The sequence below is a fragment of the Palaemon carinicauda genome, chromosome 6, assembly GCF_036898095.1.
Source record: "Palaemon carinicauda isolate YSFRI2023 chromosome 6, ASM3689809v2, whole genome shotgun sequence".
NCBI lineage: Eukaryota > Metazoa > Arthropoda > Malacostraca > Decapoda > Palaemonidae > Palaemon > Palaemon carinicauda.
In genome coordinates this window covers 150,694,216-150,709,215 of record NC_090730.1, presented here as the reverse complement: position 1 = coordinate 150,709,215, position 15,000 = coordinate 150,694,216, and the positions used below count along the sequence as shown (strand labels likewise).

General features: G+C 33.6%; 1 protein-coding gene across 1 annotated transcript in view; it reads left to right on the top strand.

Moving 5' to 3' along the window:
• LOC137642728 (CD109 antigen-like) overlaps positions 1-15,000 on the top strand; it is a 231,099-nt gene that overhangs the window by 46,461 nt on the left and 169,638 nt on the right. The gene's annotated exons all lie outside the window — the stretch shown is intronic.

The window sequence follows — 15,000 nt, the reverse complement described above, 5'->3', positions numbered from 1 at the left end:
ATATATATATATATATATATATATTTATATATACATGTATATATGCATATATATATATATTTATATATATATATATATATATATATATACATATATATACATATATATGTATAGAGAGAGGAGAGAGGAGAGAGAGAGAGAGAGAGAGAGAGAGAGAGAGAGAGAGAGAGAGAGAGAGAGAGAGAGACTTGATTTTTATCATATAGGTGAGTTTCTCTCTTCCTCCCCATCCCTTTTAAATATATTAAAATGGAATTGCAGGACCACACAAGGAAGACTAGGTTCAAGAGTATGAGGGATGGAAGGTGTCTATAACCTTAGATGTCAGGATGCCAGCAAACTTCAAATCAATCAATCAATCAGTGAGGGATCGAAGGAGGAATAAGAACGAGTGAAATAAGAAGAACGGAAGAGGGAATAAAAGAAGGCAAAGGGAGTAGAGTATATCGTGGTAGTAGGTAGTAGGTTGGCCAGGGCACCAGCCACCCGTTGAGATATTACCACTATAGAGTTTTGGGATCCTTTAACTATCCAGACATTACTACATTGGATCCTTTTTCTCTGGTTCCGGTTCATTTTTCCTTTGCCTACACATACACCGAATAGTCTGGCCTATTCTTTACATATTCTCCTTTGTCCTCATGTACCATACAACACTATAATTACCAAACAGTTTTTCTTCACTCAAGGGATGAACTACCTCACTGTAATTGTTCAGTTGCCACTTTCTTCTTGGTAAGGGTAGACGATACTTTAGCTATGGTAAGCAGCTCTTCTAGGAGGACACTCCAAAATCAAACCATTGTTCTCTAGTCTTGGTAGTGCCATAGCCTCTGTACCATGGTCTTCCACTGTCTTGGGTTAGAGTTCTCTTGCGTGAGGGTACACTTGGGCATACTATTCTATCTTATTTCTCTTCCTTTTGTTTTAATAAAACTTTTATAGTTTATATAAGAAATATTTATTTTAATATTGTTACTGCTCTTATAATATTTTATTTTTCCTCGTTTCCTTTCCTCACTGGGCTATTTTCCGTGTTGGGGCCCCTGGGCTTATAACATCCTACTTTTCCAACTAGGCTTGTAGCTTAGCAAATAATTATAATTATAACGGAAGAGGGAATAAATGAAGGCGAAGGAAGTAGAAAATATATAGTGGTATAGTGTTAGGGAGGAGAGTCCCACTTTTTAAGACCATAATTATCATCATTTACTATCTTTTGACTAAGGTCGAAAGGGGCATCCATTAAGATCCCTCCCATTTACCTCGTCCAATGAGATTGACTTACTCACCTATATATGCAGTGGTTAATAACCTGTCTTGGTCTGCGGCTCAGGACTTATGCAAGGATGTTCAGTTCTGGTTTTGGATGATTAAAGAGCCCTTTATATCAGCGCGTTTTGTTTAGTTCAATAACTAACAAATATATTTGTACACACATGCACACACATATATACATATATTTATGTGTGTGTTTTTGTGTGAAGAATTGATATACTGTGTATACATGGCTGAGGACTATGAAACGTGAAGTAGGATATAATGAATGGAGAAGTATTGTTTTAAAAGATTAAGATAGAGACGACTGGCGAAATTTAACTGAGGTCCTTTGCGTCAATAGGCGTGTGAGGAGATGATATACAGTATATATATACATATATATATATATATATATATATATATATATATATATATAATATATATATATATATATATATATATATATAATATATATTTATATATATATATATATATATATATATATATATATATATTTATATTTATATATTAAGATGTTATGCGTTTACGTTAGTACGTGAGTCTAATCATATATAAACATCATTTGAAAATATCAGAAAGTGTGAGGTAGTAGTAGACGGTGCTTTACAATAGTATAAAAGCCTTGCTTGATCGTAAGAGCATTAACACTGATATAACTTTCATAAAGACTGTTCCTCAGTTGAACAACTTCGAGAAGGAAATCACTCCAGTACTAGGAGGCTTCACGATGAGAAATATCACCAGAATATGTTAGACAACTTTCTGAGAAACGAGTAGTGGGCACTAACTGTAGAGGTACAGCCCTTGATAGATAGAAATAATAGCTCTTGTCGGAAAGTAAATAGCTTCATTAAAGAATACCGTACGGGATATTTTCGTGTGGTGATCCAAGTCATAATTATTGTCATTAACAAATTGTTACTTACCGTTCTGGGGGGTTTTGTCCAGGTAGATGTTATTTAAAGGTTTAAAAACCGCTCATGAATGGCAGAGGCAAGGGACAGCTACAATGCCCTAGCCTATCATCAACGCCCAAACCCTCTCTCCCCTCAAAATATGACTAGGGAGGGCCAGCCAATGGCGACTGAGAATTCACCAGGTAGAAATATAGGCTCATCCAAGCCCTCATTCGTAGCTCACAATGGTGATGAGGTTGCCGACACTACAAGAAACTATCGATCTTGAGCGGGACTGGAACCACAGTCCAGGAGATCGCCAGGCTGGAAAGTTTCCAATAGGCTACCACAACAGACGGGACCAATAATCAGCAATGGTATTAGATGAATGATAGGATTTTATTCTAAGAAAGTTGCTTATTACTTCTCCGTTAGGATTTATTATAGAATTTTTTTAAGACATGCTTTCTTATAGGTTGGCCAAGCCACCAAAAACCTGTGAGATGCAACCGCTAGAGAATTATTGCATTCTTCGATTAGCCAGACACTATTGCCATGTCCCATACAGTGGTCCTGAGTACTACATTGGAACCCTCTCTCTCTGGTTACGGCTCATTTTCTTTGCCTCCACTTACACCAAATAGTCTGGCCTATTTGAAGTTTTTATAGTTTATACAGTGGATGAGATATCTATTTTAATGTTATTAATGTTCTTGAAATATTTTACGTTAATTATTCATTAATTCTATCGCAGTTTATTTATTTCCTTGCTTCCTTTCCTTATTCATTTACTTGTTTCCTTTCCTTATTTATTTCCTTGACTCCCTTCCTTATTTATTTCCTTGTTTCCTTTCCTCTCGGGGCCATTTTTTTTTTCTGTTGAAGTCCTGTGGCTTATAGCATCCTGCTTTTCCTATTAGGGATGTAACTTAGCTTGTAATAATAATAAAGGATCTCTGCCTAGCCCCCTGGGTCCCTAGCTGCACTCACTTCTCATCCTTGTACTTTACCTCCGTTCCAGTTTCCTGGATAGCAAATCCAGGTTCATTGAACTGTTGCTTCATAGTATAACTGGAAATCGGCTCTGAATGGCCTCCTTGGCACTGCATTACCCAAAATCCACAAAACCCTAAATATAGATTGGGCTTCGGGAACTGTTTTCCTAGCCATTCGTGATCTTAGTGATAACATTCCGGTTTTTAAACAGGATGATGTTATCTCACCCCTTTGAAACCCAAGGCTCCATAAAATTACAATGGGGGATGATCATCTGTGCCAAGGATACGTTCAGAAGAAAGAACGGAAGGAAAGGGATAGGGAACTGGAGGGAGAGGAGCCTGCTCAAAATAAAAAAGGAATAGTAAGGTATATCTAGGGTATCTATATCTATCCATATTTACTTCTATCTATTATATTCTTACTAATTTATATATATATATATATATATATATATATATATATATATATATATATATATATATATATATATATATATATATGTATGTGTGTGGATGTATATGGGTGTATATATATAAGTATATATATATATATATATATATATATATATATATATATATATATATATGTGTGTGTGTGTGTATATAAGTGTATATATATGTATATATATATAGATATATATATATATATTATATATATATATTATATATATATTATATATATATATATATATATATATATATAATGTATATGTATAGGAATATACTGTATATATGTATATATATGGGTATATATATACAGTATATATATATATATATATATATATAATATATATATATATATAAATTAGTAGGAGAGAAATGGATATAAGTCAGCTTTTAGATTACTTGTGGTTTATTGGTCTCTTTTTCGAATAATGTTATACTAGTATTTATCAGTTTTATTTCTAATAAATCTTTGGTGATCTTAGATGACCCAATCTATCTTATCATTCCTACACAGATATGTATTCATACATACTGTACACACACACACACACACACACACACATATATATATATATATATATATATATATGTATATATATATAATTATGTATATATATATATATATATATATATATATATATATATATATATATATATATATATATATATATTTATATAACTTCATAAAACTTTGATCCAAAAGTCTTTACGAACATATATTGCAGAAGTAGCTAATAATATTGTAAATTCTCTGATAGAGATGATTAACTGTTTGCTAAGATATACGGAGTGTTTATATATTTTTATTCTTGATTCGGTGATATTTGTTATAACTCCACGTTACATTTTTCCTCACATTTGGTGAGTAACATCCCGGTCCTTGTCCAGTTCGATACACGGATACACCCCTAAGATCCCAGTTCTTAGGGAGTGGTGGAATCTTCAGTGGAAACCAATGTTTCAGGCGAGTCCCAAAGATTGCGCGGGGGGGGGGGGAGTAATACATTGAATATAGCAAAAGAAGACTCGATTCAGAGCCTGAAGTGGTAATGAATACACTAAAGACAAACTTCATTCCTCAAATCAGTTTCAGAGAGGAATTTATTATCTGCCTTGACCGCAAATTATGTTTCGTTTGCGATTGTCTTTGGTTTATGTATTTTGCAATTAAGTTACTTAAGAAAACTGCAACATTGGGATTAAAAACAAAGACAAGAGCTGGTCTATTTCTTTAAAAAATGTTATCTCATCCTCCGCAAGCATCTCTGTTGAAGTCCTTGGTTTGGTCCTAGACCGTGGCGAGTTTAAGAGGCATGTTACCCAAGCGTTTTTATGATGAGTGTTTTTTATCTTTCTCATAATGAACCTTTTTTTACTTTTTTTTTTTTTATTTTATGCAGTTTTATATCTTATAAAATCTTTTTTCATCTAGTGCTGTTAGAAATAGAGTTCCTATTTAAGATAGCTTTTGCAATTTATATATCCTTTTTTCTTCTCTCTTTTCTTCAATTTGTCAAGATTTAAGGGAAATTTTTACGGCCAGATGCTGGCGCACGAGGAGACGAAGTCCCCCGAAGGCCACAGCTTCCCTGACCTTCACAAAGTCGGGAGAGCAGCGCAGAAACACGAAGCGATGATCGCTTATCAGGCGATGCTTTAATGCATGAAAGGAAAACCTTTTAAATCTTGAATTTGTCTTAATAGGTTATATGGTTGTAAATATACAGGATTAAATTAGGAAGAGTCATTTTGCTTTTCCAACTAGGATTGTAGTTTGGCTGATAATAATAATAATGATAATATTAATATTAATATTATTATTATTATTATTATTATTATTATTATTATTATTATTAATAATATAATAATAATAATAATAATAATAATAATAAATGTAACAATGATAACAATAATAGTAATAACAATAACAACAATAATAGTAATAACAGTAATAATATTAACTAATATTCATCACAATAATGATAGTAATAAATAACAACAACAATAATAATAATAATAATAATAATAATAATAATAATAATAATAATTGTGTGACCATGAACTTTGCGAATTCCATGGTAATAAAATTTTATTGTGCGCAAAGTTTATCATGCGTTTTAGTGCCTGTTACCAAATGGTCTTTTACGCAGTTGAATTCTAACATCATTGAATAGTGGCCCTTCCAACTGTTGTTAAAAACTTGAAGTGCGGTTGAGATGCTAAGAAATTATTAAAATATGCAAAACAGAATATTTCTTGCGGTAATCTTTTAAGCGAAATTCGCCCGTTTTTATTACGCTTCTTGTGTACATTTTATTTTGATTATTACATCTCTTGTAGTTTATTTATTTCCGTGTTTCCTTTCCCCACAGGGCTATTTTCCCCCGTTGGAGCCCTTTGGCTTATTGCTTCTTGCTTTTCCTCCTACGGTTGTAGCTCAGTTAATAATAATAATGATAAAATAATTTATTATAGTATATAATATGATATGATATAATATATAATACAATATATAATATAATATGATATAATATATAATACAATATATAATAATAATAATAATAATAATAATAATAATAATAATAATAATAATAATAAAATGGACCGTCGTGAAAATTGAAGATAAAAGAATATAGGAAAATCCTCGGGCAAAGAATTTACGAAAACACGTTTTTATTTCCGAGGCTGCTTCGTGGAAGACTGACCTAACCCTATTAGCCATGTTCGAAAGGATGAGTTAAATGGACAATTTCGTAAGATCGAAAGGATGAGTTAAATGGACAATTTCGTAAGATCGTGATGTCATCCTCATTGGTTTTTAGGCAGACTCGGGCACTTCAAATAAGCATTCGCTGTTCTTTTGGTTAACGAAGATTTTAGTAAAACCAATAGTAATTAAAGAGAGGTAAAGTTTAGGTAATGAAGAATTTAGTTAATTCACAATAATAAAAAAAAGGTATAGTTTGGCTAACGAAGATTTTAGTAAAGCCACAATAATTAAAGAAATGTAAAGTTTATGTAACGAAGATTTTAGTAAAGCCACAATAATTAAAGAAATGTAAAGTTTATGTAACGAAGATTTTAGTAAAGCCACAATAATTAAAGAAATGTAAAGTTTATGTAACGAAGATTTTAGTAAAGCCATAATAATTAAGAAAGGTAAAGTTTAGGTAACGAAGATTTTAGTAAAGCCACGGTGATTAATAAAGGTAAAATTTGGGTAACGAAAATTTTAGTAAAGCCACATTAATTAAAGAGAGGTAAAGTTTAGGTAACGAATATTTTAGTAAAGCCACAATAATTAAAAGAAAATGGTAAAGTTTGGCTAACTAACGAAGATTTTAGTAAAGCCAGTATGATTAAAAAAAAAGGTAAAGTTTGGCGAACGAACATTTTAGTAAAGCCACAGTAATTAGAAAAAAGTAAAGTTTGGCTTGCGAAGATTTTAGCAAAGCCACAATAATTAAAACCAGGTAAAGTTTGGCTAACTAACGAAGATTTTAGTAAAGCCACAATAATTATAAACAGGTAAAGTTTAGCTAACTAATTAAGATTTTAGTAAAGCCACAGTTATTAAAAAATAAAAAAGGTAAAGTTTGGCTAACAAAGATTTTAGTAAAGTCTTAATAATTTAAAAAAAATTTAAATTTTGGCTAACGAAGATTTAATAAAGTCACAACAATTCAAAGAAAAACGTAAAAACGAAGATTCAACTAAAACCACAACAATTCGGAGGAAATCGTAAATAAATGAATAATTTAAATAAATCCCAACTCGTACCAGCATTTCCTTGCCTACTTAACTGCGCATTGAAGTCTCCCCAAATGATGAGGTAGGGGTAACTAGGGGGCCAGAACCCCTTTGATTGAGTTAGTGCAATTTATCATTCATCCAAATTCCCGGGGTTGAGTTGTCTAGCGGATGTGAGGTTTTGTTGGACTCTCATGATGATTTTGTATCTCAAAATTTAATCCACAAATTGAAACGAAGGTCAAATGCGAACGGGAAGCACAAACGCTAGCCGTGAAATGTACGTTGTTCATGAATTGCTTGTTGATTTTTCAGATAAGATTGCTAACAATACTAGGTTAAATTTTTCATGTGTGACAATCGAGAAAATTGACGATTGTTATGCCTTTCTAGCTTTTGAATTTAGATACGGTTCTATTATTTGCTTAAAACTAAGTTATATTGCGAAGCAAATGTGATAAGAGATTGGTGCCCAAAATGGAAGTCCTTATGGGGCGGGGAGGCAAAGCAGAAGATTAAACTGTGGATACAGGTGGAGGCCAATTTATTACCTCCACAACATTAGATCTAGACCATAATAAAATGCAATAATCCCTTGAATAAATAATACATGTCGGTTTTTCTAAAAGCTAATTATGAATATAGAATACCAAAGCTTCTTAATCAGCAGGCTAACATTCCACCATTAGCTAGCTGGAAGAGGCGTAAAAGGACATTTCCAGTGATAAACCCACACCAGTGGAAATTCCAGCATATTCTATTTCTTTGGAAGGATTTAGAACGGTGGTGGGCGGACGTTCAAGAGTCAGGGAAACTGCTTTGAAGTTCTGCGCACTCGTTTTATTCCTCTGGTTTTTTCCACTGCCATGTTAAGGGGGTATGTTATGGCCGGCACCAGCAGATGGCGGGCTGTAGTATCCAAGGTCTATATATCTATGACTTGCCATCTTATTATGACGCTTATTTCATTAGCGAGATGAGTACGCATGTGTATATATATAAACTATAATATATATATATATATATATATATATATATATATATATATATATGTGTGTGTGTGTGTGTATATATATATATACATATGATAAATTTTGCACATTTAGACGTGTTTTTCATATTCAAATAAACCATATATTTTTTATACATTAATGTCTGGGTTCTCTTAACCCGAGATCGTTAAGAGAATCCAAGCATTAATGTATCAAAAATATATGGCTTCTTTGAATAACATTATATATATATATATATATATATATATATATATATATATATATGTCATAATCATCATCATCTCCTACGCCTATGAACGCAAAGGGCCTCGGACAGATTTCGCCGGTCGTCTCTATCTTGAGCTTTTAATTCAATACTTCTCCATTCACCATCTCCTACTTCGCGCTTCATAGTCCTCAGTTACGTAGGCCTGGGTCTCCCAACTCTTCTAGTGCCTTGTGAACCCCAGCTGAACATTATTGAACTAATCTCTCCTGGGGAGCGCGAAGAGTATGCCCAAACGATCTCCATCTACCCTTAATATATATATATATATATATATATATATATATATATATATATATATATATATATATATATGTGTGTGTGTGTGTGTGTATTCTGTATATATATATGTATTTATGTATGTATGTATGTAATATATATACCTGTTTGTGTGTGTGTTTGGAATGAGGGACTGCCCATGGCATTTGATCTATTATAATAATGCTAGTGTGTGCGATCCTTCAAAAATGACGGCTAAATAATTAGATAGATGCACACAGATTCATCCCTTCCCAACCCCTCCCCCTTCCTAGCTACAATTTCCAAGTTTTGGAAGATTGTGGTTTCCTAGTGTACCTTTCTGGGTAGAGCCTCTCAACAGGGTATGACTACTACCTCTCCCCCCCCCCTACCCGAGGGACGGGAAGAGACCGAGATTGTCATCTATTAAGGAAATGAATCATAGTAAGATATTTTACTTAGGTAAAAATTAAAGACTGATTAATAATTAAGAATCCCATAATCAGTTGTGAGATGAAGTTACATACATTACGAATATGTCTACTTCGTATTCTTCACCTATGGGGTGATCTAGGAGTGAGAACCCCAGCTGCCACAAAGTCCGCTTGATCTACGGCAGCAACAACATTTCATAACTAGAGGGGCACTCAGTGGAGCGCAGACCTCCGCCGCAGCAGCGTATTTCTCGTCCTTTTGCTTGACATTGACCTTGACCTTTGCCCTTAACATGTATTAATCGGCGTGGATTTCCATCAATTAAATATGAACTATGTTTGAAGTTTCTGTGACAACGATGTCCAAACATATGGTTGATTACGTGAATTGGACATTTTACTTGACCGGGACCTTGACCTTCCAAAATTTAATCGTTTTCATTTTTTTATATAACAGTTAATCCCTGCAAGTTTCTTTACCCAACGATTAAAATTGTGGTCAGGAAGCTGTTCACTAACAAACACACAAGGATGGGGTAAACCATAACCTTCTTTCAACTTCGTTGGCAGAGGTAATGAGGTTGTGAGAGTAAGTGGAAGTCAGGAAGAGTGAAGAAAAGGAACAGTAATGAATAAAAGGTATTTGGTAGTACGTACTCCTTCTGAGTGGGGATACATTAACTAGGTGAAAGGGTTTGCGTATTGCCATGATCAGCAAAGCTATATAGTAAGGGCCATCCCTACTATGTTGGTTTGCTGCGAGCGATCAGACTAAAGTCTCCCCACCAGCGTGGCGATGAAGGCTAACCAAACCCCAGGCTCGAAGGACTTAATATCTGAGGCCTTTGTCCTGCAGTGGACTAGAAACGACTGCATTTGTCATTGTTGTAATAGTTAACGATAGGATGTGAGGCAAAGTACAGTTTACCACATAATATGTAATATAAGAAATTGGTGACTTGATATGCAGTGTATATATACACTATATATATATATATATATATATATATATATATATATATATATATATATATATATATATATGTGTGTGTGTGTGTGTGTGTGTATGTGTGTGTGTGTGTGGATGCATTTATATACGTCACTTCCTTCATGCGCAAAAAAAAAAAAAAAATAAAACGTTGACTGGGGTATTCAATGTCGAAATTATATCTTTATGCATGTGTGTTAATGTGTAGGTGTTATCTACGCGCGCAAGCAAAAAGGTTCACGGCTGGAAGTATTGTGTCATGCAATTCATGGACCCAACAATTCATGCAACCACTTCCTTTGAGTTTGTTCTGGACGGCTACTCGGAGGGAGGCCCACCCGATTGAAGTACTTACCTAACCCCCTCCCCCTGGCCGCCTTACCAAATTCTACCTGTTTTTACTTCTATGTTTAAAATTGAACAGAAATGCAAGGGAAAAAACAAGCTTATATTTCATGATTAAATAACCTGCTCTTTGCTAGACATGTTTATCAAAATGTACTTTTGTATATACTGATAATAGTAACAGTATTGTGTTTGTGTGTATGTGCAGCAATGAAATATCCAACCTCATCCCCTTCAGCTTTGCCAGGGGAATTAGGATACTGAAAGTCACGACTTGCCTCGGGGAAAGGTACAGACATTTCATGCGCACGCACGCACTCGCTCTAGCAATATCGAAATCGCCCCGTAAAAATTAATTTATTGGAAACTATTTTTAGCCTCATTTTAACTCCCTCCCCCCCGGGACCTTGGCACCGCTGATGTAAAAGGAGAGATAATGATTCTTTAGAGATAATGTATTAAGATTTCTTCCCATAATTGGCCTTCATCCACTTCTCTCATCTTCTGCGACACCACCACCTCGTCCCCTGCATATATTCACATGCCCGCTCTGTGATCAAGGTATATGAGGCTTTTAAGAAAAAAAACCCCGAGAACGGGATTCCAGTCCCACGAGAATGTCTTCACGTCAGAGCACTCGACCCTTAACCAGTTATAACGAGAATGCTCTAGGAAAACTCGCCGCCACTTCATGAGTCAAGTAACACGCGAGACTTGCGGGAGGATTTTCCATGCAACTTTTCCGTTGGGGCAGGGGCGCCGGGGTTGGGTAATTGTTGACTTGATTGCACTAGTTAGAGGAGCAGCTTTGGAAGGTACTCTGCTGTTCATGTCGTATATCTTTTTGTGGTAATAGGAGTAATAACAGTAAAATTTTGCTGATAATGCTATACTTGGCCAGTAGGCAACATATTAATAATAATAATAATAATAATAATAATAATAATAATAATAGTAATAATAATAATGATAATAATAATAGTAACAACAACAACAACAACAACAATGATAATAATAATAATAGTAATAATAACTTGAATATAACACCATACCGTGTCTAAGAATCTTGGGTATTAAATCCATAGTCATATACGTTGTATATTTTAAAAAATACTGGAGCTTTTAACTGAAGAGGCACTTTGTAAAAATGGCGAAAGCTCCTGTATTTTTATAATATACAACGTAAATTAACTGGATTTTTAATACCTAAAATAATAATAATAATAATAATAATAATAATAATAATAATGATAATGATAATAATAATAATAATATATCACATATTTTAGAAAGGAAATTTCTGTTCTGAGAACGATGACGTGAACACCCAATTTTCCTGTGCAGTCAGCTGCACCGAGATATGGGCAGCCGGGAATCTTGAGATACCAGGTTAATCTGATATTTTTAGTCCCGAGAATCGAAAGGGTATTCTCGGAAGAACATGTGAGAGTCTCGTTGCCTCATTTATTCGTCTGTTCTGTTGAATTATCATATGATTGATAGGTCTTCTTCTTTATGAAGAATACGCAAGAGAGAGAGAGAGAGAGAGAGAGGAGAGAGAGAGAGAGAGAGAGAGAGAGAGAGAGAGAGAGAGAGAGAGAGAGAGAGAGGACCTTATTGTAAAGTTGCCGCAAGCTGAAAACAGGTCAGTATTGTGCCTTGGGCCATTGATTACAGTTGGCCTCTTCTGAGCATTCGTGTCAAGTCAACTTGATTTTGCGAATGAAGCTGAAGGGATTTTTAATGCTATTAAAAGAAATGGTTGTCATTTTTAGATTGGGAGGAATAGCCCGTGATGGCTTAGGTTAGAATTCTCTTGCTCAGGTACACTATTCTATGTTTTCTAGTTCCTTTCCTCGCTTATTTTCTCTGTTGGTGCTGTAGGGCTTACAGTATTCTGCTTTTCCAACTTGGGTTGTAGCTTAGCTGGTAATAATAATAATAATAATAATAATAATAATAATAATAATAATAAGAAGAAAAAGAAGAAGAAGAATAATAAGGCCAACAATCTGACATACTGAGCATAATGTAAGAATTTTTTTTCACTTGACTGAAGGCAATTCTTTATTGGTGTGACTTTCACTCCTTAATGAATATGAAGCAACACTTTGTAGATGTTCGAGGGTAGACATTAAATTTCATAACCGTCGCTAATGAATAATTACTGAGGGGCTGAGAAATGAATACCAAATGTATATATACTGCCCTGGCTGATGTACTGACTCGGCAGACCCTAAATGGAACCGGTTAGTCAAGGTTGATGCTGATTACGGTTCACCGTACAGGAAAAAATGGGAGAAGAAAAAAAGATGATGTCTTCGCTCACATCAGAGTTTATCATCTAATGCATGTGGTTGATGTGCTTGGGTCTAGCAAGATTTTGTCAGGGGGGATATTATTGTTTTATTTATTTATTTATTTATTTCATTTTTTTTTGGATTATTCACTGTCCTTCACTGTTAAAAAACCATAATTTTAATCGGATATTCTATGTATAAATATACTGTTCTCAGCCGTATTTCAGTAAATTACAGGCGACCGTACTTTGTTATTGCCTTTTACGGGTTGGTGATTTTAATATCACCCCTTTACGTCAATATATCCTTTTTTTAAATAGCTGGCAACATTTATTCAAGGGTTTTATGCCGTTTTTTTAATGCAAATTTTTAACAGTGTCGAACAGCGTGCTATATAGAGATTTCTTAATTATCCATCGGGATGATGGAGAGATAAAATAGAAGCAACAAGCGGGAGTTACATAAATATATATTGTAAGTGGAATGAGCTAATGGAATGATATAATTCAAAATTCAATAGATATAATAGCGTATAGATAAATGGAAAATTTGAAAAAATTGTTATATATATTTTCCAAATATATATAACTACTAAGGTTTCATCTGATTTGAACGGATGCTATAAATTAAAGGATCAAATTCCCTGTCGGAATTGGAATTATTTGAACATTGATTATCTTATTAAATAATATTTAAACTTTGTGTCAGTAATTTAAAACACACACATATATACACATATCTATATATATGTATATATATATGTGTGTGTATATATATATATATATATATATATATATATATATATATGTGTGTGTGTGTGTGTGTGTATTATGTATAGTAGTATTTGTGTGCAAGTTATTTATCTAGTCTATTGGTTTTTATTGATTTCTTTATAAAAAGAATAAAATTAGGAATTTAAAAACAACGATACTCACGCGTGTGTGTGCCCTGTTGAAATGAAATTTCTTTATGGTTATATAGCAAAGAAAGAATAAAAAAAGTAAAATGATAGAACAAGTATGTTACCCTCCACACACCATCTTTCTCCAATAGATCTTGAGTTCTTCTCTGGTCTTGGGTAGTGCCATAGGGTCTGTGCCATGGCCTTCCACTGTCTTGGATTAGAGTTCTCTTCCTTAAGGGTACACTCGGGCACGCTATTCTATCTTAATTTCTATTCCTCATGTTTTTTTTCAAGTCTTTATAGTTTAAAGGTGAAAGATCTAATTTAATGGTGTTGCTGTTCTTAAAATATTTTATTTTCATTGTTTATTTCTTTTCCTCACTGTGCTTATTTTTTTTTTTTTTTTTTTTTTTTTTTTTTTGTCTATTGGAGCCCTTGGGCTTATAGCATCATTCTTTTTCAACTAGACCTATAGCTTAGTTTGTAATAATAATAATAATACTAATGATAATAATAACTGAATTGTGTTGTAAATTATAATAAATAGAAGTTAGGTTTGGAACCTTTTATTTTAATTGTAGGCCCAATCCGGCGGGTGGCATGATGATTCAGACATTATCAGTTGCAATGGCGGACCTGTGCATAAAATGACATAAAAGCTGACTAGAATGATGCACTCATAATTGGTCTTTTTCGATTTCCAGATTCATATATTTTGATAGAACCATATAAGATAAGGTCCCCAACGTTTTTTTCCGATATGTCAGGCCTCTGTGGTAAATTGTATTTTCAGCTGAGTCAAAGATAATAGAAATCGTATCTATTAAATTATAATTGCATATAAAGTTAGGATTTGTGTTCAGCTACAATTGAAAAAGAGAGGCGGTCGAAGGAAATGAAATATGCCAATTTTATATACGTATGTACTTCTGTAACGTGCGACCATTGAAGACCCTTTTCAAGGTCAATTTTAGGGGGTGGGGTCACATCATACATGAGATATAAAGGTATCGTATGTACTTCTTTCAAAGGCTACGAGGTTGACCAAACCATATATTCATATTTACTCTAGTCAAATTGTACATCTGTATTTAAAATAGACATGATTTTGATATAAAAAATAATGTTTTACTTAACTG